At 44.6% G+C, this 22,526-nt stretch overlaps 1 protein-coding gene across 3 annotated transcripts in view; it reads left to right on the top strand.

Moving 5' to 3' along the window:
* The window catches only part of SNX24 (sorting nexin 24), a 162,541-nt gene that overhangs the window by 20,634 nt on the left and 119,381 nt on the right, over window positions 1-22,526 (top strand). The window contains exon 1 of one of the 3 annotated variants that reach the window (XM_039253430.1): window positions 2,211-2,295. The exons of the other annotated variants lie outside the window; for them this stretch is intronic. The gene's annotated coding sequence lies outside the window, so the exon portion shown is untranslated. Of the gene's footprint in view, window positions 1-2,210; window positions 2,296-22,526 lie in introns of those variants that run through there. 3 annotated transcript variants of the gene reach the window in all.

The following is a 22,526-nucleotide window of genomic DNA, read 5'->3' as shown; positions in this document are numbered from 1 at the left end:
GACAATTAGATCTCATTGTCAGTAAGAATTGATGGCTGCAGCTTCCAGATTATTGAGCCTGTGCTAATAAATGCAACAGTTGTTCATAATTTGGTGGTAAATGACCTTTAAATGTAGATGTTTACAGAGGCTGTCCTTGGGGAACAATTTAACTTCCAAATGACACCCATGAGTACTTGTTATCATTTAAATATGCTTCCTTTTGTCAATAACAGAATAACAAATACTGGTTAGATTTCTAATGTTGATTCAGATACCAGGGAACCTGCTGAATAAATTAGTGTACATTTGATTTATATTGACCAAAATTTTTTACATTGCTGTGTTACAGGTCAAGGTGACATGCATTTAAATGCATTGTAGAGCAGAGGTCATGCTTGAGTGACACGAATGCTTACACTGTTTTTAATTAACTTTTAAATATTATCCTAAAATTCCTTCTCAAATACCAATTATTAGGAGCAGGAGTGAAATTAACTTAGTAGAGAGAAACCTCATTTTAAAAGTCAATAATCTTGATCTTTCCCATAAAAATTACTGGAGTAAGTTATTGATACATTTTATCTTTTAATTCGTAAAGAAATCAGATGTGCTTTTTCCATCGTAGAGTCTGAATTCATTGTCTGTGGGTTTTACATGGATACGTTTGCAGAAATAACCTGAGGTAGCGTTGAAGATAAATTTTGCAAAGTAATGAACAGAGTCTTAGGTAGTGCAGGAAGTACTTTATCAGGGAAATGCATTTTCTTAGTGCTATGAACTTTTTCGTTCATGTTGTCATATGTATGTGGACGGGGGATGATTTGCAGGGTGTAGATGTGAATGAATTTTGTCAGCCATTCATTTGTAGTCCAAAGTAGTGTGTGTTTTACGGAAGCTTTAATCAACACCCCATTTGCCCTTTGAGAGGCTCTTTTCACAATGAATGCTGCTTCTTTGTATATAAATATTGTTGGATCCAAAGCATTTTGCTATCAGTGTAGAATTTATTTCATTTATGACTCACGCAAGAAGGTTTACATACTCCAGAAGCTTAGAACTGAAAGGCACAAAGGATTTTGTTTGGTTTTGTTTTAAACCATGAAGATCTTTGTAGTTAATCAAGAGTGTGCTTTGGGAATTCAGGATAATTCTGAGCTTTGCCTCTCCGGAAGCTGCATGTCATCAGAAGGCAGGAGAAAGCTCCTCTCCATGAAAACGTTGCATCGAGAGGAACGTTTTCACTCCCCTCCAAAGCCATAAAGGACATTTACTCAGCCTGCAGTGAATGGCATTGGAGCTGGCTTATCAGTTTAGTTTCAGCCACAGTGTGGGTCCTTAGCCGGTAGCTTTGTTACTAAATTTCGATGTACCCAGAGCAGCGTTCACCCCAGATTGCCCAGAAGGGCAAAAGGAGTGACAGTGTTGAAAACAGTAGTAAGAGAGAAAAGGAAGTGGAGATATTAAAATTGAAAGTGGCAGGAGAATGACAAATGCTGCGCGTGCCCAGGAGATGAATCACTCAGTAGTGGGAATGCTTCTGAAGGACGCAGACGGAGTCACGTAGCATTTCTCTTAAGTGGGCCTTCCCCTAAGAGGTGATTGATGAGTGGAAAGACTTCGGGGTGGCAGCCTGATGCCAGGGAGGAGGCAGGGAGTTGGGGAAAACAGGCTGATTGTGGATGTGATGGTGCCACTGGTGGGTGGCCCTTTGGAACTCTGTCCAAATCAGGGCTTGGCTTCTGCTGCAAATGATGAGCTGCTAAGGCTGCGGCGCCCAGCCCCTGCTGCATGCTCGTATCACCTGGCTCCCTCCCTCAGGGGGTCTGTGGTTCTGGAATATGGACTGAGCATGAGAATTTTTAAAAGCTCCCTGGGTGATTCTAATGAGCGGTAGAAATAGAGCACTCTTCTAAAAAAGTCCCCGAGATGCTGGTGGAGATCATTAAAGCGGGTTACTTGTCCCAGTACATCTTAAGAGGGTAAGTCCGTGTTTCTTGGGACGGATTACATATACAGAGTTTTCAGACTCTCCGCCCAGAGATCCTCATGTAACTGGGGCTCCAGCTTTGGTACGGTTTAAAAGCTCTCCAATTGATTTTGGTTTGTAGCCACGCCTGCAAGTTATGGAGTATGTGACTTGCTGTGTTCTGAAAAAGACGCCCAAAGGAGAAATGTTAGCTTCGTGTGAAGCTTTGAAGGACCGGTTCACATGGTGACCCAGCAGAAGTGCATCTCGGACCGAGGGCGTCAGCCACCCTGTGTCTTCACCGTCCCTCAGCTTTGGAGCCGGACAGACTTGCTTCCACATTCTAGGTGTGCTGCTGGCCAGGGCACGTGTGCTGTCATCAGCCTCCCTCGGCCTCATTTCCCTAAAACACTTCCCTCCTTTCTCTCTGAAAGCGTCCTTGTGAGTTCTGGGCACAGGGTAGGAACTGGCCATGTTGGCAGCTCTTGTTAGTTTTAGTCCTTTTTTTTTTTTTTTTTAAAAAGCCACCCAATGTGGAGCTTGAACTTACAACCCCAAGATCAGAAGTCACATGGGTAATGGACTGAGCCAGCCAGGTGCCCCATTTCTCGTACTTTTAATTAAATCCTTGACAGTACGGGTCAAATGTCAGGATCTATTTACCTTCCTTTCATGTACTATGAAAATTTTTTTCCTTTTCTCTCACTTTTGAATAATTTCATATTTAATGCACTGCTTTAAAGAATTCTTTTTATTTTTTTATTTTTTTTTATTTTTTACTTTGTCTTTATTTTTATTTTTATTTTTTTTCTAATAGTTTATTGTCAGATTAGTTTCCACATAACACTCAGTGCTCATCCCCACAAGTGTCCTCCTCCATGCCCATCCCTCCTCCCCCCCACATCCATCAGTCCTCAGTTTTTGTCAGCATTCAAGAGTCTCTCATGGTTTGCCTCTCTCCCTTTCCCCCACCATTTCCGCCCTTCTTCTCCCCCTTGTTCCTCCGTCAAGTTCCTCCTAATCCTCCTATACGTGCAAACATATGATATTTGTCCTTCTCTGCCTGACTTATTTCGCTCAGCATAACACCCTCAAGGTCCATCCATGTTGCTACACATGGCCAGATTTCATTGTTTCTCATTGCCATGTAGTATTCCATGGTATAGATAAACCACATCTTCTTGATCCATTCATCTGTTGATGGACACTTAGGCTCTTTCCATGTTTTAGCTATTGTGGAGAGTGCTGCTATGAACATTGGGGTACATGTGCTCCTATGCCTCAGCATTTCTGTATCCCTTGGGTAAATTCCTAGCAGTGCTATTGCTGGGTCATAAGGGAGTTCTATTGTTAGTTTCCTGAGGAACCTCCACACTGTTTTCCAGAGGGGCTGTACCAGTTTACATTCCCACCAACAGTGTAGGAGGGTGCCCGTTTCTCCACATCCTCGCCAGCATCTAGAGTTCTCTGATTTGCTCATTTTAGCCACTCTGACTGGCGTGAGGTGGTATCTCAGTGTGGTTTTGATTTGTATTTCCCTGATGAGGAGGGATGCTGAGCATCGTTTCATGTGTCTGTTGGCCATCTGGATGTCCTCTTTGGAGAAGTGTCTGTTCATGTCTTCTGCCCATTTCTTCACTGGGTTGTTTGTTTTTCGGGCGTGTAGTTTGGTGAGTTCCTTATAGATTCTGGATATTAACCCTTTATCTGATATGTCATTTGCAACTATCTTTTCCCATTCCGTTGGTTGCCTATTAATTTTCTGGGTTGTTTCCTTGGCTGTGCAGAAGCTTTTAATCTTGATGAGGTCCCAACAGTTTATTTTTGCTCTTGATTCCCTTGCTTTTGGGGATGTGTCAAGTAAGAAGTTGCTGCGGTGGAGGTCAAGGAGGTTGTTTCCTGCTTTCTCCTCTAGGGTGTTGATAGTTTCCTGTCTCACGTTCAGGTCCTTTATCCATTTTGAGTTGATTTTTGTGCATGGTGTGAGAAAATGATCTAGTTTCATTCTTCTGCATGTTGCTGTCCAGTTCTCCCAACACCATCTGTTAAAAAGGCTGTCTTTTTTCCATTGGATATTCTTTCCTGCTTTGTCAAAGATCAGTTGGCTGTATACTTTTGGGTCCACTTCTGAGTTCTCAATTCTGTTCCATTGGTCTATGTGTCTGTTTTTGTGCCAATACCATACTGTCTTGAGGATGACAGCTTTGTAGTAGAGGCTGAAGTCTGGGATGGTGATACCTCCCGTTTTGGTTTTATTTTTCAGTATTACTTTGGCTATTCGGGGTCTTTTGTGGTTCCATACAAATTTTTGGATAGTTTGTTCTAGTTTTGAGAAGTATGCTGGTGCAATTTTGATTGGAATTGCATTGAATGTGTAGAGTGCTTTAGGTAGTAATGACATCTTAACTATATTTATTCTTCCTATCCATGAGCATGGAATGTTTTTCCATTTCTTTGTGTCTTCTTCAATTTCCTTCATAAGTTTTCTATAGTTTTCATCATACAGATCTCTTGTATCCTTGGTTAGGTTTATTCCGAGGTATTTTATGGTTTTTTGTGCAATTGTGAATGGGATCAGTTTCTTGATTTCTCTTTCTGTTGCTTCATTATTGGTGTATAAAAATGCAACCGATTTCTGTACGTTGATTTTGTACCCTGCAACTTGGCTGAATTCTTGGATCAGTTCTAGTAGGCTTCTGGTGGAGTCTGTCGGGTTTTCTATGTAGAGTATCATGTCATCTGCGAAGAGTGAAAGTTTGACTTCCTCTTTGCCAATTCTGATGCCTTTGATTTCCTTTTGTTGTCTGATGGCTGATGCTAGGACTTCCAGCACTATGTTAAACAACAGTGGTGAGAGTGGACATCCCTGTCGTGTTCCTGATCTCAGGGGGAAAGCTCTCAGTTTTTCCCCGTTGAGGATGATGTTAGCTGAAGGCTTCTCATAGATGGCTTTGATGATGTTTAAGTAGGTTCCTTCTATCCCAACTTTCTCGAGAGTCTTTATTAAGAAGGGATGCTGTATTTTGTCAAATGCTTTTTCTGCATCTATTGACAGGATCATATGGTTTTTATCTTTTCTTTTATTGATATGATGGATCACATTGATTGATTTGCGAATGTTGAACCAGCCCTGTAACCCAGGAATGAATCCCACTTGATCTTGGTGGATGATATTTTTTATGTGCTGCTGGATTCGATTTGCAAGGATCTTGTTGAGGATTTTTGCATCCGTATTCATCAAGGATATTGGCCTGTAGTTCTCTTTTTTTGCTGGATCTCTGTCTGGCTTGGGAATCAGAGTGATGCTGGCTTCATAAAATGAGTCCGGGAGTTTTCCTTCAATTTCTTTTTTTTGGAATAAAAGAATTCTTTTTAAAAAGTACTATCAAAAGATCCTTGCAGGGCTTTCATATTAGAGGATGACATTTACAGGGTCCTTGTCACCTCGTCTCTAAGAACACATGAAGAGTGCTGAAGGTATGATTAAACACCCAGTTATTGACAACTGTTTATCGATCACAGAACCCATGGGTAAGTTCCAGCTACTCGTCTTCGCTTTAGATGCTTAACAGTGTTCTCAGGTAAAACTTTGAATTGGTTTTCTACATTCTGCAAGTATAAAGTCTTCTTAGAAGAGGCCAGACAATCCTACCGCCATTTATAAGTGCTTGAGTATATGCCACTGGCTTGGCAGTGGGGGTGAGGCCATTCCCTATCCAGATCCATTCTTGGTGTTTTGCTCGGAACTGAGAGAGACACAGAAAGTGAGAGAGACAGAGGAGAGAGAGCAGGGGGAGGGAGAGAAAGAGACTCCCAAGCAGGCTCTACACTGTCAGCTCATAGCCCGACACAGGGCTCGAACTCACAAATTATGAGACTGTGACCTGAGCCAAAATCGAGAGTCCGACGCTTAACTGACTGAGCCACTCAGGTGCCCCCAGAAGTAAAACTTGTGACTCATCACTGTTCGGCGTTGTTAGGTTTGGTTTTAACCAATGACGTTTTAACCTAGAGTTTTGTGTTTTGAAGCTGGTTTCTACAGTCACGGTTGGCTCCTTCAGTGAGTTTTGCGTCTAAAAAAGTTCTGTGGCTCTCATCTCTCTTTTTTTTTTTTTAAATTGTATTATATTTTAGAGAGAGGGAAAGCATGCAAGAGTGAGGGAGAGAGAGAATATTTTTTTAATTTTTTTAAGGTTCATTTTATTTTATTTTTTAAAATGTTTTTTATTTATTTCTAGGAGAGCGAGAGAGAGACAGCGTGAGCAGGGGAGGGTCAGAGAGAGAGGGAGTCACAGACTGAAACAGGCTCCAGGCTCTGAGCTGGCAGTCAGCACAGAGCCTGACGCGGGGCTCGAACCCACGAACCACGAGATCACGACCTAAGTGAAAGTCGGACGCTTAACCGACTAAGCCACCCAGGCACCCCTTTTTTAATTTTTTTAATGTTTATTTGCTTTTGAGAGAAAGAGAGACAGTGTGTGAGCAGGGGAGGGGCAGAGAGAGAGGGAGACACAGAATCGGAAGCAGGCTCTAGGCTCTGAGCTAGCTGTCAGCATAGAGCCTAACATGGAGCTTGACTCACAAATCACGAGATCATGACCTGAGCCGAAGTCAGACACTTAACTCCCTGAGCTACCCAGGCACCCCGGAGAGAGAGAGAATCTTAAGCAGGCTCCATGCTCTGCACAGAGTCTGACCACACGGCCTGATTGCATGCTCCTGGGACCATGGCCTAAGCTGAAAGCAGGAGTCAGGTGCTCAACCCACTGAGCCGCTCAGGTGCCCCTCTGTGGAGCTCATCATTCTGTGGCCCAGAGGATTCTAAATGTGTTTCGGGGAGGCTGGCAGTTTGTTTTATTGGAAGTTTAGTTTAGGGTTTATGTGATCTGCTTCACAGTGGCACATTTGTGTCCTGGGTGCTCTGTGTGGTCTGAAGAGTGGACTGCCCAGGAAAGCCCGGCAGAAATGTCACGTAGGAGCTGTAAAAGATAGCAGTGGCTGAAGGCTGGGAAAGAGCCAGGCATGTGGAGTGTGGGACACAATTTTATCAGCCCCACTATTTACTTATATGTATTCAGCCAGTGGCTCTTGAAGGCCTGCAGTGTACCAGGAACTGTCCTGGGCCCTGGGGATGCCATCATTTCATTATTTTCTCTCCAGGACCCTCAAGACATCCCAAAACTCTCTCTTGCAAAGGGATTCTCCCTATTTGTGAACACAAGGTACACTGGAGCACAGGGTATACATGGTACACTGGTAATCGTGTCTTGTTCCACGGAGAGCTGAATGTATACATACGGTTGTGTCAATAAGCTTAAAATTGAACTCAATGGGAACTTGAGTTTCCTTGTCTTTAAAATGGGTTAACAGTAGGGGCGCGTGGGTGACTCAGTCAGTTAAGTGTCTTCAGCTCACAGTTTGTGAGTTTGAGCCCTGTGTCGTGCTCTGTGCTGACTTCTCATAGCCTGGAGCCTCCTTCAGATTCTGGGTCTCTGTCTCTCTCTGCCCCTCCCCCACTCATCCTCTGTTTCTCTCTGTCTCAAAAATAAACAAACAAACAAACAAATAAATAAATAATGGGTTAACAGTAGTACCTAACCCACATAGCCATTGCCAAGTACTCAACCGGCAGGATCTTTGCCAAGATTAAACGAAATAGTGCAAATGAGGGGGCACCTGGGTGGCTCAGTTGGTAAAGCGTCCACCTTCAGCTCAGGTCATGATTTCACAGTTCATGAGTTTGAGCCCCGTGTTGGCCTCTGTGCTGACAGCTCAGAACTGGAGCCTGCTTCGGATTCTGTATTTTCCTCTCTCCCTCCCTCTGTCTCTCTCTCTCTGTCTCTCTTTGCCTCTCCTCTGCTTGTGCTCTCTCTCTTTCTCAAAAATAAATGTTAGAAAAAAGAAAAAAAGAAGAAATAGTGCATATGCTATGCTAGCAAGGTGTCCGTCTCAGACTATAGTTGGCTCAGTAAATATCACTCCTGTTATTAGGCCTCTCTCTGCATTCACAGCCTCAGCTGAGCCTTTCCCTTGAAGGCCAGGCACTAATACTTAGTCAGGAAACCTATGGGAAAGTCCGGGGGACATCTGGGAGAGGGGACTCTCAATAGGGTGTCTAAGACTTTGGGAGGCAGGGATTGGACTGTAAGTAGATGAAATTGGTCAAGTGGAGAGGAGTGTGGTTAGCTTGTTGTTCTTGGTGTGATACTGAATCGCACAGCTTTACAGCCAGCTCTTGTAGGTCAGGCAGAAGCTGAGGTTATGTTTATTTTGCAAGCTTGACCTCTTTGGGAAGATGTTCTCTGGGAGAGGAAGTGGCAGAGTGGTTGAAGAGTGCACTTCGCTATTGACAACATGCAACTACTTCTTAGCTTTGTGTGTTCGGTGGCCACTGGTTGCTTAAATGCTCTGGGCCTCGACTCCCTGAGTGGGGGTAATAGTACCTGCTTCGTAACTAATATGGGTTGTTTAAGCAAATAAAATAATGGGGGTAAAGCCGTTAACATATATAGTTAGTTCTGTAGTAGCTAGCGTTGGCATTTGTTTCTGACAACTTACATCTTTACGTTGGATATCTATAGAGGGCTGCCACTGTTAGGGTTGTGTGGGATTTCTGACATGAGTACCGTTGAAACCATAAATTCATCCCCTATTCTTCGCTTTACCACCGAAGGAAAACAAAAACACCAAAAATAATGCCTGTCAGTGAAATATTTGACAGGCGTTTCAGTATGGAAAAGGGCTTTGGAGTCCATGAAGTTGCGCTAGAGTTTAACCTCTGTTGAGTTTATCCATGAACTGTGTAGAACTGTGTTTTTTGTGCAGTAGACACACCTCGCCAAAACTAGTTAATAACAGGGGTGCCGGGGTGGCTCAGTCGGACTTCGGCTCAGGTTATGATCTCACGGTTCGTGGGTTCGAGCCCCACGTCGGGCTGTGTGCTAACAGCTCAGAGCCTGGATCCTGCCTCGGATTCTGTGTCTCCCTCTCTCTCGGCCCCTCCCCTGCTTGTGCTCTGTCTCTCTCTGTCTCTCTCAAAATAAATAAGCATCAAAAGCAGCTAATGATAGAGTTTTAGCAAATGAAAAATAGAGTGCTGTGGAAAGAGATTACTGAGAACACGAGAGAGCTCACATATTAAGACCTCATTTTTATGGGGAAAAAGTATAAAAGTTTCATAGACTGCCGATGCAAAGATGCCCTTGTCAAGAAGTCTTTTCTTAGTATTCTGCCATTCTTTGCTTGAGGCTTACACACTCTAGGAGGAGTGCACTACCTCATTCGTAAGATGAGAACTAGCCTTGAGAGCCACAAAGATAAAAAAGTGATGCGGATAAGCAACAGACACCTAGCACAGTGCGAGGCATGGGCTGAAAGGTAGTTGCTGTTATCATTAGGATCTGGAGAGCCGGAAGCGATGGTACGTTCTCGTTTTACTTCTGCTGGTGTCGTCTCCGTCTCTGACTTGGGCATCTCTGTTCTCTTACGCATTCCTACTGGCGCTGGGGCCCGCTCTCTCTTGGGTTCACACTGCGTTGTGGGGAGCTGTTTAACCTGCCAGGTGGATTGCCTGGGGTAGACTTGGTGCTCTGGAAATGGCGGTGAAGCCTGGTGTGATTCTGGTGCCGCGCATGGTTGTTCTTGGCCAGAGAACCAGCAGCCCCGAAGACTGGGATCCTACCCGAAAGAGTGCACTTTGCTGTTGATGACATGTAACCACTTCCTCACCTTGTGTGTTTGGGTCGTGAGAGTTCTCTCCTTGCTGGTGCACAAGTGGTTCTGAGGGGAAGGTCACACTGGTAGTGCCCGGTGGGGGTGTTCCAGGGCCTGCTCGAACAGGTCCGGGGAGCGGATTTGAAACATGCACCCCGTTCACTGGGAGTTAACTTAAGCAACCAAAGAGAGTTTTCCAGTAATATCATCAGGCACTAGAGAGGAACTGAAAACAGAAACTCTACCGAGTACAGTGAGTGTTGGCAATTTGAAGAAGTGCCCTGCAGCCTTAAATGTCCAGCAACGTGTAGCGCTAAACCAGGGGAAACATCTTCACATAAAACATGGACACAGAACCAGAAGGGCCAGGAACTGGCTTATTAGATAATAATGGCCAGAAATGGACTTCGACACCTCTCCTCTGTGATTTGCCTGGTTTTGCTTCCTTCGGCTGCCCTGGGTCAGTGCAAGACCCCTGCCCTGTAAGACGGGGCACAGTGGAGCCGGACATTTTCCACCGCAATTTCTTGTGTGCCATTTTGTATCGATGCCTTTATAAACAGTCCCATTGGGTTTCTTCAGGAGCCCTGCACACTGTTCTTAATGGATGGGCACTGTACAGTACTGTCATTTTGAAAGTATATATTTACTTTCTAGTTTTTTAGATTTGGAGGGTTTTGGTCATTTTTTTAAAATGTGTATATATTTTTGAGAGAGAGAGACAGAGTGCAAGCGGGGAAAGGGCAGAGAGAGAGAGGGAGACACAGAACCTGAAGCAGGTTCCAGGCTCTGAGCTGTCAGCACACAGCCCGACACGGGGCTCAGACCCATGAGCCATGACATCATGACCTGAGCCGAAGTCAGATGCTTAAGCGACTGAGCCACCCAGGCTCCCCTGGAGGGTTTTTTTTTTTTTTTTTTAAAGCAACCTCTGCTTTATGTTACAGATATATTCATTTTTGGGGGGCCATATATAATAACAGGTTATAAAAATGAAGAAATAGTTGTCTTTGAAAGCACAAATATATTTGTGACATACATGGTATGTTAACTAACTTGAATTTAAATAAATTAAGAACTATATCTATATTTATATATTTGTGACATTGTAAGATAGTGAATTTTAAGGAAGGGTTCCATAAGAGACCAATAGGGATTATGAATGATCCTTGGCATGTAACCTCTGTGCTCTTAGTCTCTGTATACAGTGGAAGCCAAGCCTTTACCCATTAGAAAGAAGCAAAATTAGGGGTGCCTTGGTGGCTCAGTCAGTTAAGCATCCAACTCTTGATTTTGGCCAAGATCATGATGTCAGGATCGTGATATTGGGCCCTGCATTGGGCTCTGTGCTGAGCATGGAGCCTGATTAGGGTTCTCTCTCTCTCTCTCTCTCTCTCTCTCTCCCCCCCCTCTTTCTCTGCCCCTCTCCCCAACTCATACTCTTGTTCTCTCTTTCTCTCTCTCTCAAAATAAATAAATAAATAAAAAGTATAATTAACATACCTTAGTAAATCAAGTATCTGAACACCTGCTTCGTATTCACGCATATATATTGACAGTATAAGGCCTGATTCCCTCACAGACTTTGCCGTCTAGCACCTGCACCAAATGACAGAGTACTTACAAAGCGGTAATGAATGCTTTCTGGTAACAAATAAAAAATAGTCAATTGCATTGAATGGAGATTTTGAGAATGAGATCAGAAGAGTAAAGTGCCTTCAAGAACTCATGCTTCAGGTGCATTTTGAAGGCTGCGTAGGATTTAGATGAGGAAAGGGTAGGGCTTGTATGAAGGAGCCCAACTCTAGTAGACGTGGGACCATGTAAGTGAACATTGTATGATGGGGGATGGGAAGGGAGAGTACCCTGTGCGGTTGTGGGTGGAGGAGGGAAGTCTTCTGGATACACGGGGCAGAGCCGCTGGCACAGGGCCCTGTGGGCGATGGCTTTGTCCTCTCTATTCCCGGAGCACAGACACTGACCAGTGTGGAAGGGGTCAGCATCCTTTCTGCTTTTGATGAGGAGTGGGGAGAGGAGGGCACGTTCAAGTAGGTGTATCGTCTGTGTTGCTTTGGAGGGAGGGGTGCAGAGGAGAGAATGCCCATCACTGGCATCCGGTAAGGGTGGGATCCAAAACTCTGAAATCTTTTAACTTTGTGCAGAAATAAACAGGGCTGCACAGTGTTTCCGAACTGCTGAGCGACATAGAAGCAAGGAAGTGATGCTGGTGAAGCTTCGCTCGGTGGATGGTGGACGGTGGATGGAATGTTTGCACAGGGCGTTGGCTGGAGTCCCCTCTGGCACTGTCGCTGTGGCCTAGGCTGGAGGGATGGGCAGATGACCAGGATGGAGGTGTGGGCCGGGCCCGCGGCACAGGTTGGACATGAGGGATTCTGAAGAGAATGTCAGTGGGTTTGGGAAACTGTCTGGAATTGGCAGCTACCAGAAATAAAAAATAAAAGAATTTAATGGCCTCTGTCTCATCTCTACTTACTTCTCCCTGTGGCACCTCGTACCTGACACCCCTGAACTGCTCCCTCCATCCCTCACTTACTGGGGGTCCCAGATGCTCACGTCCCTGAGTCTCACATTCTCCTGCCTCTCCTGCGGCCTGAAGCCCCTCCTGCTGCCCCACTTGTACTTGACAAGCTTGTGTTTTCTAGTTTCGTTTACTTCCTCCCAGCAGCCAACGCTGTGATTTTCACTGTTGCCTAAGACCCTTCTTCTTACTCCCTTGTCTTCAAGCACGAGGGCCTCCTGGCCGTGCATGAGGTATGGCGGCCACATGGATGTCTCCTCTGTCAGGTGATGTTTGAGGCTCAGCCTGGGTCCGGCTCTTCCTAGACAGTAAGGGCAGAGGGGAGGGAGAGCACACAGCAGCAGGGAGGGTCGGTGACCAGCCCAGCTAAGCCACATCTGCCTCAAGCAAGGATTCCTAGATAATGAGAGAATGTCCTCCTTTGGACCAGGGACAAGAATGGGGTGGGGAGATGGATGCCTCAGGTGAGGTCACTGTGTGGGCAGGAGATTCTAGACCCGGCAGAGCATTGCAAGGAGGTGAGAAGGTGAGGCAGGACCTTGGGGGAGCAGCAGGAAGGGAACTCAAGGTCAGGTAAAGGCTTTTTCTCCCTAAGAACATAGACAGTGAGTGTTTCAAGGTCAGGAAGAGGCAGGGATGTGAGAAAGGAGAGGGAATGAGTGGGAATGAGGCTTGGGGAGAGGAGGGGACAAACCGGTTCTTAGAGTTACTTGTCCTGGCACGTGACAGATTTGTGTTGAGGATTCAGCCCATGTAACGTTTGGGAATCAGGGATGAGTTTAGAGTAGCGCCATCCAGGGGAAATGGAATGTGAGCCACATGAGGATTTTAAATTTTCTGGTAGCCATATTTAAAAAGGTAAAAAGAAACAGGTGAAATGAACTGTGTTAATATATTTCATTTAGCCAGGTAAGTCAAAGTATTATTTCAACATGTCAGCAATATAAAAATTACTGATGAGACATTTTACTTTTTTTTTTTTTTTTTGGTAGTAATTCCTTAGATCTGGCATGTTTTTTACACTTACAGAACACCTCTCTCGGGACCAGGCACATTTCAGATGCCCATCGGCAACATATGGTGGGTGCCACATAGTGGATAACACAGATTTAGGCAAAAGGAGGGGCTCAGTTCACAGCAAAACCTCTAGTGAGGCAGGAATAAAGCTCTCCCCTCAGGGGAACTGAAGTCTCAAGTTTTAGCTTCTATAGCTACCAGTGAGAATCTTTCTTTTTTTAAGATTTTATTTTGAAGTAATCTCTGCATCCAGTGTGGAGGTCGAACTCAAAACCTTGAGATCAGGAGTTGCATGCTCTATCAGCTGAGCCAGCAGGGTGCCCCGCTGCTGGTGAGAATTTAACCTCACTGTGATTTGTGTGTGTGGTCAGCCTGAGTACACTCTAGACTTGGTTTCGGCTCAGATGAGCTGTATCGTGTCTGTGGTTGACTTGTGCTCACGTAGGTGGGGCTATGGAACTAGAAAGGGGCATTGAAGGGGGCTCTAAGTCACTCTTTGGGCTGAATTCCCAGCACCAACATTTACCAGCTGTGAGGCATTGAGTGCATCAGGTACCTTTCTGTGCCTCAGATTCCTGATCTCTAAAATGGGGATAGCAATCACAAATTTTATTATAGGAAATTCTATCCTTACCGTCAGAGTTGTAAGAATTAAATGTGGATGGCTGACCCAGTTATGGCTTAACAAATAAATTTAAAAAACTTTTTTAACATTTTCATTCATTTTTGAGAGACAGAGAGAGAACACTAGCAGGGTAAGGGCAGAGAGAGGGGGAGACACAGAGTCCGAAGCAGGCTCCAAGCTCTGACCTGTCAGCACAGAGCCCCACATGGGGCTATAACCCCTGTGAGGTCATGACCTGAGCTGCAGTTAGACGCTTAACCAACTGAGCCACCCAGGTGCCCCTGCTTAATGAATAAATTTTAAAAGAAGATGTTTAGATGACTTTGAGTCCACGTTCATTATCGTTAGAGACCAAAAAAATATATTTTTCTAGGGACTATAACATTATGATGTATTATTTGAGCTTGTATTTTAACACAAACCTGGCTTCTTTAATCTTGGACTTTACTTTAGAAAAAATATGAAAACACCGAGTTTCACATCTGGTAAATTAAACTGCATGGAGTAATGTTCACCCTGTTATTCTTGAGGCCTGCCTTAGGGTGAGCGTCTTTCCCACAGTGGACAGCACGCTCCAGTCTGAGACTCTGGGGTTTCTCAGATGTGCGCCGTGGACTTGAAGCGGCTTGCTTCCATTGCATCCCAAGCTGGAAAAACTTCTTCATTAAGACTATCTGAATGAAGAGGCTGGTGGCATGGGGTCGGGGACGAGGGAAAGGGGAGCAAGGGACTTGCTGTAGAAACCTGTCACAGCCACCGCTCGCATGCCCTTTATCTGTACGCCAGTGTCCCATTTTTCAAACGAGCGCTTACCTTCACCCCAGCGCTGGAGCTCTCATCCCTGAGGGAGGGCACAGGACCCACCTGCCTGTCTGTGTCCAGCTCAACCCTTCCCATTGGGCTCCCTGTTGACTGTCGCCCATAAAAGTGGGAAATGGGCCTGATAAAAATGTGAAGTCTGCAGGGCCTCGTTTTATTTATCATATCAGAAAAGAACAATGTTGTGTGGTGTCGTGGTCAAAATAGAAGCCGACCTTGCTTGTTCGCAGAAGCTCAACTCCCGGAGATAAGGGGGGCAAAATAATAGAGTACAGTGGAAGGAGTTGAGTGTAATTATTTGTCGCTTGTCAAGTGAAGCCCTCTCAAGCCCCAGGCGATTCAAATCTGGGAACTCTGCACAATTCTGTAAACTAACCGCAGCCAGCATCAGAGCGATCTCCCCCGGCCCGCAGACAGCCCTGAAATTGCCTCAGTTTGTCATGCACCGAGCGCGCCAGCCTCACACAGTATCATTTGGTTGCAAATGGGCCTGGCCCCCAACCCCCTGAAACACATTCGCTGCTATCTGACTCTTGGTCTGTGATTTGTCATGTCCCGGCTGCTATCAGTGCTCAGTAATTTTAATAGGTTCTGATGGTTTCCTCGTAGAAGCACAGGATGCATCTGGTCTGGGCGTAGGATGTGGGAGAGGCTCTGCTGGCTGAAGACCTCAGGAGTGTGTGCAGAGAACCTGGAGATTCATTTTATTTCATTACAAGTTGGTTTTAGGTTAGAAAGTTGTGTTTGCTGATTTAAAAAAAAAAATCCCTGCACAGTTTAATGGCTGTAACACATACCGCATGTTTTTTTTTTTTTTATTATAGTTTATGGTCAAGTTGGTTTCCATATAACACCTAGTGCTCATCCCCACAAGTGCCCTCCTCCATGCCCATCACCCCCCTTCCCTCTCCCCCACCCCCTTCAGCCCTCAGTTTGTTCTCAGCATTCAAGAGTCTCTCATGGTTTGCCTCCCTCCTTCTTTGCATCTATTTTTCCCCTTCTCCTCCCCCAAGGTCCTCTGTTCAGTTTCTCCTAATCCACCTATAAGTGCAAACATATGGTAGCTGTCCTTCTCTGCCTGATTTATTTCGCTCAGCATAACACCCTCAAGGTCCATCCATGTTGCTACACATGGCCAGATTTCATTCTTTCTCATTGCCATGTAGTATTCCATTGTACAGATAAGCCACATCTTCTTGATCCATTCGTCCGTTGATGGACACTTAGGCTCTTTCCATGTTTTGGCTATTGCTGAGAGTGCTGCTGTGAACATTGGGGTACATGTGCTCCTATGCATCAGCATTCCTGTATCCCTTGGGTAAATTCCTAGCAGTGCTATTGCTGGGTCGTAGGGGAGTTCTAGTGTTCATTTTTTGAGGAACCTCCACACTGTTTTCCAGAGGGTCTGCACCAGTTTACATTCCCACCAGCAGTGTAGGAGGGTGCCTGTTTCTCTACATCCTCGCCAGCATCTAGAGTCTCCTGATTTGTTCATTTTAGCCACTCTGACCGGCGTGAGGTATATAACGCATGTTTTTATCTTCAAAGCAGTTTCCTCCTTAAGAATGTATTGCTGGCATCAGTCTCGATGTTCGGAAATCACAGCTGTTAAGTATGGGATCTGTCACACAGAATACGTCATGGACCCCTTGCTGCTCAGAACGTGGTCCAAGGACTAGCACCAGTGTTGGGAGCTTGTTAGGACACAGACTCTCAGGCCCCAGCCCAGACCTACTGGATTCCCCATTCTCCCAAGGTCACTGAGGGATGTGCATGCACATTCCCCACAGTTTCAGAAGCTGAGAAACTCAGGCTTAGAGCACAGGCTTTGGAGTCTGAGAGAGTGGTGTTGAAAGTCCATCTTTCTGGCTTGATACGTTTGACTCTGGGTCTGTTCTGTCAGTTTTCACGTCTCATCGGAGCACGGATGGTGTAACTACAGCACATGGGTCTTTTGATGATTCAGTTCCACCATGAATACACAGAGATAGAAAGGTCTCCTATACCTCAGTCTATTTATGCAGCGCTTGACATGGGGAAAGTGTACCGTGAAGGAAAGAGTACAGTGGTACCTTTGGGGACTTCATCTTGAGAGCATGAAATTTGGTCTCATGGGAGAATAATTCACTTGCAAGTAATTTCTACACTACAGGATTATGAATTTTGTAGATGAACTGTACTTGAATGTGGCTACATTTAGTGGTGCTCCAGGCATAATCACTTATCTTGTTTTATTTATTTTGGGAGAGAGAGAGCTCACAAGCAGGGAGGGGGCAGAGAGAGAGAGAGAGGGAGAGAGAGGATCCCAAGAAGGCTCTCTGCTGTCAGCACAAAGCCTCACATGGGGCTTGAACTCATGAACTAAGAGATCATGACCTGAGCCAAAATCAAGAATCTGACGCTCAACCGACTGAGCGACCTAGGCACCCTAGTTGACCTTTGTCCCACAGCATCATCCCATCATCCAGAATGTGTAGTAGAGCCGTGGACAGTGCCTGCTACCTGAAGAGGTGTATAAAATTCACCTGCTGGCTCCTGGAGGTTGGGCTCAGTACCATCTCAGCATCTGCAGGCTGTGTTTCCAGAGCCCTTCCCTGTTCTCCTGGCCTTCTGGCCCCGGCCTGGTATGGAAGAAACTCTTGCCCTTGTCCTGTGTGCTGTGTTCTGGTCCCCCTGTGGCTGCTCAGGGCTCTCTCTTCCTGATACCTCCTGATCCTCACAGGCAGTGTTTCCTAGTATGGACTTGTGGGGGGAATCCAGAGACCAAAGTTAGCAGCCTGATCTAACACACCTTGTTTTTTTCTTGAGAAACTCTATTTTTCTCTTCTTTCCTGTCTGTTTTTTTCTCTCATGATAAATCTCTTCATCTCTGTCTGTAAATGTAAAACTTTCAGCTCACTGGCTTTTAAAATGAGGAATAGCAGCATATAAATTTAGTTAGTCGTGCCATTGAAAAATAGAATTAATTTCCATATCTTGAGTAGTTAAGGAATTGGGGGTGGAAGGATATCTATGGAGAATGGCTGGGCCTGGAACGGGGTAAAGCTGGGCTGAGAGAGGGATGGCGAGGAGGAGTGGGTATTGCAGATCAAGGGCAAGGGGACACGGCGGGGAGGAACGGACACAGAGCAGGGAGTGCCCCGGGCTGCGTGGAGGAAGCGGCTCGGGTACTTCAATACTGCATTTCATTCGGTCAGTGTCAGCCAGCTTGTCAGTGTTTCAGAAGAGAGGAGGTAGCTCTTCCTCAACCCACGTTCCCCATCCACAAATGGCATGGGAAAACTTGCACATGTGTGTTTCCACAGAGGTCCCCAGAGTTTCATATCCGCGACCCCAACAAGAGTTGAGATCCCAGGTACAAACGACCTTCCTGTTGCAGACGAAACTGTTCGCTGAGTTGTATTTGTATATATTGGAGGGTTTCCTTTTTTGTTAAGCCCTGTTATGAACGTAGTGGCACCTTTCTGTCTTTGCTCATTGGTTAGTATCTGGTGAAATCTCCTCATGTGTCTTAAAAGGAACAAACGGCATGTTTTCCTCATCAGTACATTTTTTTTCTTTTCACATTTCAAGCTGGCTTGATTAATTGGTTGCCTCCGTGATGGTTAGCTCCTGCCATAACTCTGTGAACTTCTATTAATGTGTAGGCATTGCATTAAAGTGTTAATGCATCCAGGAAGCTTTCAGAACTGTCAGAAATGTATTACTCAAGATGGTCACATCATTGATTCCTAGGCTGGAACTTTGCTTCGACGGATTGATAAATATTTTCTGTGGCAGCGTCATCCGTTCTGTAGAAAAAGCAGATTTAGTGTCTGAGTGCTAATGAACACTACTTGATTTATTCAGTCGAATATATAAATGTCCACTTTAACTTACGAAATTAGAATTTGGAAGTGTGAGGTAGAGGACATATTTTCTAACTTTTCCTTCGGTTCCTGTAGGAAGAAGTTGGTATGGCATGAATTATGGACCATTTCTCTACTTATTGCTCTATTGAATTAGCCTCAGTTGTTTCTACAATACATATGTCAGACAATTCCTTTCTCTCAGTCAAGTCTGTATTCAGTAATTACAGCCCCAATGGCAGTTAACTCGCCTTAAACTTAAATAATGGGGAATAAGCAATAGAGGGGTGCCTGGCTGGCTCATGCGGGTAGACCATGCGACTCTTGATCTCAGGGTCATGAGTTTGAGCCCCACCTTGGGCGGGGGAGCCTACTTAAGAAAAATAAAATTAAAGAGAATAAGTGGTAGAGACTGTAAGCATGTCAGGGCAGGTTATGAGGAAGGTTCTGACTGAAGGGTGGAGAAGGCGTATGAGATGGGAGAGCACCTGTCAGGAGCAGGGCACCTGGGTGGTCACCTGGAGCACAGAGCATCTCCATGCTGTGGGGTCTGGGTTCGAGTGGAAGGTATGGAGCCTCTCTGAACAGATACCTCAAGATTTCTACCCATCCTCTGCATAAAGCCAAACACTTTTGTACCAACGCTTCTCCTTCTGACAGTTTTACCAGGTGGGCACACATATTCTCATACCTCCACTGCCCATTTCAGAAGCATTTTTGCTTTTTTGTGGAAAAGGATATATTTGAAATGGGAGTCATGTAAACTGTTTAGAAGTGAACGGGTCAAAGAATTCAGTTTTTGTTTTTATTTTTTTAAAAAAAAAATTTTTTTTTAATGTTTTTTATTTATTTCTAGGAGAGAGAGACAGAGACAGCGTGAGCAGGGGAGGGTCAGAGAGAGAGGGAGTCACAGATTGAAACAGGCCCCAGGCTCTGAGCCGGCAGTCAGCACAGAGCCCGATGCGGGGCTCGAACCCACGAACCGTGAGATCATGACCTAAGCGAAAGTCGGACGCTTAACCGACTAAGCCACCCAGGCGCCCCTGTTTTTATTTTTTTAAGCTCATGTATTTGTTTTGAGAGAGAGAGAGAGTGCAAGAGAGGCCGACAGAGAGAGGAGACAGAATCCCAAGTAGGCTCTGCATTGTTGATGCAGAGGCCACTGTGGGGGCTCGAACTCACAAACCATCAGATCATGACCTGAGCCGAAATCAAGATCCTGACACTTACAGACTGAGCCACCCAGGTGCCCCAAGAGTTCAGTTTTTAAAGGGCACAATTTAGGTATGCCTGGGCGGCTCAGTCGGTTGAACAGGCAACTTCAGCTCAGGTCATGATCTCACTGTTCATGAGTTCGAGCCCCACATCAGGCTCTGTGCTGACAACTCGGAGCCTGGAGCCTGTTTCAGATTCTGTGTGTCCCTCTCCCTCTGCCCCTCCCCTTCTTGCCCTCTGTCTCTGTCTCTCAAATAAAAATAAAAATAAAAATAAAAAAATAAAATGTTAAAAAAATAAAAATAAAAATAATTAGCTTATTTAATACTTGACATTTAACAACATAAATTCTGCAAAATGCAGGTTTAATAAAACCACTGTATTTCTTGTTCTGGAAAGAAAACAAATAACAAAAGAAATATATGCATATAAGTGTGTGTGTGTGTGTGTGTGTGTATTACACATATATGTATTACACGTATATATAATTTCATTTTTGGAAATTTAGGGCAGAGGAGAAGCCCCTAGCCTATACTCACTTAGCCCACCAACTTAACCCTGTACCAGTCAGGTCTTCCTTAACCTTGTGCCCTGACCTAAATGGATGAGTAGGCAGTTAAGAAATCAGTGGGTTTTAAGGACAGAGTTTTGGAGGGGCTTGGGTTTTGGAAAAATAAGAGGAAAGGTGCTGAAATAGAACTGGATACAGTGTGTGAGAGAGGACGGAAGGGTGAGGTTCCAAGCAAGGGGTACATCTCAAAAGTGTACGGAGGCAGGTGAGGAAGAACATAAGGAGTTGATAGAGCTTCCTGATTGGCAGTTTAGACTTGACTTCGAGTAGACTAAAGATACTTTACTGATTTCTGACATTGGGAAAGCATTCATTTTTAGCAATTTATATATGCCTTTGTAGAAGAAAATCAGTGTTTTAGTAGAGTTGTGCCTTTACTTTGATTACTAACTCATTTCCATCATTTTATTTAATTTAATTTATTTTCTTAAAGTTTTTTTTGAGAAAGAGAGAGAGTGCAAGTGAAAGTGGGAGCTGGGGAGCAGCAGAGAGAGGGGGAAAGAGAATCCCAAGCAGGCTCTGCACTGTTAGTGCAGAGCCCAATTCGAGGCTTGAACCCACAAACTGCGAGGTCATAACCTGAGCAGAAATCAAGACTCCTGACTTTGTCAACTGAGCCAGCCAGGTGCCCCTCCAAGTTAATTTGTTTTCCATCATTAGGCTTCCTTACTGCCTCTTTCTCCTTTCTTGTCTTCTATTGGTGGATAGTTTTCTCTCTCTCTCCTTTCCATGTACCTCCCCAGGCATTCTGCAAACTATAAATTTTAGAATATTTAGTGTTAAAAACTTAACATTTAGCCTTTATTGTATATATTTCCAATAACCTTTAAAATTCCTCATTATTTTTATCTTCCTCCTGAGCAAAGCAAGGACCTTAGCATACCTTAAAAATTGTACCCCTCATCCCATTTCTCTATATTAGCTGGGGGAGGTGGGTGTGGAAATCTAGAATTCTTGTTAGAATTACATTTTTAAATGGAATTCTTTTAACAAACATTCTGTTTTTTTCCCCCTATATCCCAGTTTTTCCCTGCATCCCAGTTTCTCCCACATTGTATTTGCTGTGAAGTATAGTTCCTTTAATTTTAAACAAGGATCTCTGATGATAAACATTAATAAAATAAAAACGGGGAAAAAAGGTCTTAATTTTGCTCATGCATTTGGTTGACGGTTTAGCTCCATTCAGAAGTCTAAGGTGACAGTCTTATTGTATCAGCACTTTGAGTATACTTCCTGGTTATCTTCTGCATTGTTTCTCGCGGACGAAGTCTGTAGTTGGCCTAAGTGTCATTTAGCTCTAAATAATTGGATTTTCTCTCTAATGGCTTTTAAGATTTTTCTCATTTTTGCTGTTCAACACTTTCAATATAGTATGTCCAGGAGGTTTATTTATTTATTTATTTAAGTTTATTTATTTTGAGAGAGTGAGGGAAGGGCAGAGAGAGAGAGAGAGGGAGAGAGAGACAGTTCCCAAGCAGGCTGCGCACTGTCAGTCCAAAGCCTGACGCAGGGCTCAAACCCATGAAACTATGAGATCATGACCTAAGCCAAAATCAAGAGTCAGATACTCATGGGGCACCTGGGAAGCTCAGTCACTTATGTGTCCAACTTCAGATCAGGTCACGATCTCATGGTTCATGGGTTCGAGCGCTGTCAGCACAGAGCCTGGACCCTGCTTTGGATTCTGGGTCTCCCTCTCTCTCTGCCCCTCCCCACTCATGATCTCTATCAAAAATAAATAAACTTAAAAAAAAGTGTCTAATACTCAACCAACTGAGCCACCCAGGTGCCTCGAGAATTTATTTTTATATATCCTTCTTATTTGTACAGTTGCCACTTTATTTTTCATTCTGAGGCCTCATGTCTTTATTGAGTTTTGGGTCAATTTTTGCACTCAGAACGACTTCTGGATGTCTATGGGGGCTTCTCAGCCTCTCCTTCACACCCTTATTTTACTCTTTCACGCTTTTATGTCGTGTTCAGATCTCTTGCACACCACCAGTGCCCTTTTTATTGTTGCCTACTGTGTTGCTAAACTGACAGGCTGAGTTCTTAACTTCAGTGATGGTGTTTTTCATACCTGGGATTCGTATTTGGTCCTTTCTCGTGCCTACCTATGTACGTTTCATTTGGTGTGATTTTGTATTTTATTTTAATTCCAATGTGCTTTGGTTTTATACTTTTATAGCTTTAAAAATATTTTGGGGGGTGTTGCCTGGGTGTCTCAGGGG

The sequence above is a fragment of the Hyaena hyaena genome, unplaced genomic scaffold, assembly GCF_003009895.1.
Source record: "Hyaena hyaena isolate Hyena2069 unplaced genomic scaffold, ASM300989v1 scaffold_453, whole genome shotgun sequence".
Lineage (NCBI taxonomy): Eukaryota > Metazoa > Chordata > Mammalia > Carnivora > Hyaenidae > Hyaena > Hyaena hyaena.
The sequence above is the reverse complement of the archived record's forward strand: the minus strand, read 5'-3'. Positions and strand labels throughout refer to the sequence as shown.